The sequence below is a fragment of the Agrilus planipennis genome, unplaced genomic scaffold (genome assembly GCF_000699045.2).
Source record: "Agrilus planipennis isolate EAB-ADULT unplaced genomic scaffold, Apla_2.0 scaffold193, whole genome shotgun sequence".
NCBI classification, from domain to species: Eukaryota; Metazoa; Arthropoda; class Insecta; order Coleoptera; family Buprestidae; genus Agrilus; species Agrilus planipennis.
The window spans coordinates 11,524-14,389 of NW_020442456.1; positions in this window are offsets into that span (position 1 = coordinate 11,524).

Here is a 2,866-nt window from a genome sequence, read left to right on the forward strand (position 1 = left end):
CTCAAATACTTCACTTCTTTTACATACACGTAGCTGATGGGCCCATAACTTGTTAGTTTTAGTAATGATGGTATGAAAAGTATTTATTATTGAAATACACTAGTTATAAGGAATATAGCAGTAAGTTATAGAATATTTGTAGTTTTCTTTACTTTTCACTAACTATAGGATATTATTATTATACATTACAGTACCGATGACGTACAATTTTAATATAGGAAGACATATTATATTTTAACAGTTTTTATACATGTCAAGCATCCAATAAATTAGTTACATTGTTTTATTAAAACAAAACTAAATCGTAAGCTAGAAATTTAATTCTATAATATTGTTCTATTTTTGTTGAAAAAAAAAAAAACAAATGCAAATTCTAAACCCGATATACATGTATCACTTTACAAAAAACCTTCTCGTATTAATTGTGTGTTTTCATATAACAGTGAAAGTGATAATATGTAAATATTTCTTTTTACAAAGTAAAACGAGTGAATAAGATTACAATGTGCACCTGATCGGTTTTTTTTAATTAAGTATAGTATTTTACCACTCATCTTAAACTATTTTCCTTCAAAAAGCCTTTCTTGGTCTGGGAGGTAGCGTTTCATTTTGGTGTGTTGTGATCCCTCTCGATTTTTATATCAAGTGATGGTACGAATGCAATTAATAACCAGAATCTTGGAGTGCGGACTGATAGAAAAATTAAAATATGTCAAAAAAATAAATCAAAATAAATATTTCAATGCATTCAAGAATTTGTTCAGCGTTTGTTTAAATAATATACCTAGGATGGAAAATAATTCTCAGCTGCAAGTGGATGTTACATCAACTACCCCTATAAATCGGAAACAAAAATTGGGGGTTTAAAATCATTTCACCCCTCACCAGTTTTTACAACGTATCAAAATGATAAAATTAATAATTAGGGACTTGTGCTTTAAATGGGGGAACCACCGTTGTAAGCGTTGAGCACGCATACAATATCAGTCTGCAATCATATAAATAACCATTTAACTGACGATTTTCTCCCCATTATATGATCAGCTGACTATGATTTTTAGTAAATACCTATAGCCTTTATGCTATTAAATAAATTAAAAATTTCAAAGATAATATAGTGAATTTAACCTTTATTTCGTAGTTTCCTATCTTTATTTAATCATGAAATTATAAGTATATACAGGATGTCTGGTCAGTATTCCGGAATATTTGAAAGGTAACATCTGGAGGCATTGTAGCATCACAACGTAGGGAATATAAAAAGTACGCACAAAAAGTAACCTAGTTAACGAGCCGTCAATGGCTGAGAACAGTTAACAGTTTTGCAGCCGGATTATATTGTGGCCGGTCGTTATCAAATGTGTCAACTGAAGAAACAGGCGTACCTATTCGTGACCTTCGCAACAGCTGACACGACAGGCAGGTCGGTGTGAAAAAAAGCAAAAATCAATGTATTTACATGCAGAATATGCAGTCATGGTGTCACATATGGATGGTGCACTGCCAGCATCGCGCGAATACGTGTAATCGTCAGCATTGCCGGAGTAGTTTGGGCTTTCGGTAAGGTCATTATTCTCATGTTTATATAAACACTGAGTGGTGCGGGATGGTTCATTCTATTTCTTTTTCAAGTACCTTCTTCTCCCTTAATTTTTCCGGGGTACTGATCACACATCGTGTATGTATATTGTCTTTTTAGTTTCAATATAATTTTTAAATAAAACTTCTACCCAAAGCAATGATGAATCAATGATTAAATAAGATGAAGCAATGTAAACTTTATCAGTATAGATTTACAGAGCAATAATAAAGAAACAAATGTTATTCCTGTGATATGCTCTTTTACCAAATAAGAAGGAAAGAACGTATGAGCGATTAAAACGAATCATTTTAGAAAAACTTCCTAATTGGAAACTAAAAACAGTACAGTTTGACTTCAAAGCAGCTGTCATTGCTTTATTGAAACGCTACATCAAAAATATTCGGATTAGTGGCTGCAACTACCACTTTAATTAATGCTTTTGGCGAAAAGTACAATCAATTGGCCTAGCATCAACCTGCTATAGATGTTGATATCCAATTACACAATCGCATGTGCGTAGCTTTTGTCTACTTGCCTACTGAAGATGTATCGGAAGGATGATTGAAAATTATGGAAACAGTGCTTGAGCATTAAAAACTGCAGTTTTTCGATTATTTTGTAGAAAAATGATTATACGATAGAATAAAAACAAAAGAATATCAGTCTGGAATAATTATGGACAAAGGCATAGGACCAATAATGCTGTTAAAGGTTGGAATTATCGTCTAAATGAAATTTAATAAATAAGTCTCATCGCAATCTTTACAAACTCATAGAATGTTTAAAACGACTATCTCGTTGCCCGAAGATACTTAAACCTAGAAGGTAAACGCCGAAGAAAGAACTATATAAAATTAGACCATAGAATCAATCGAATTATCGAAAATTATAACGAAACAAGAAATTTGCGAAACTGTTTAAAAAAGCTTGCATATGTTCAAAAACTAGAATAATTGTACACAGTATAAAATATAATAAAACTTTTTGTTTTAATTTTCGTTTTTTACTTGGTTTGTTTTCTTTTCAGGTTTTGTATTTCGTTTAACTTATTTTGTTATACTTATTTTTTTATACATAAATATAACATTCATAAATATACATACAATAATATTCTGGTAAATGGGTAATTCTACATATGAAGAAAGAAAATAAAGTGAATGGAATGACATTTTTTTTGTATCTAAGTTTTGGCAAGTGGTTTTTTTTTTCAAGTTTAGGACATTTATCACACACTCTGAAAGTGGCCAGTCAAAAAATTAAAAATTATGAATTTTATGGCCATTA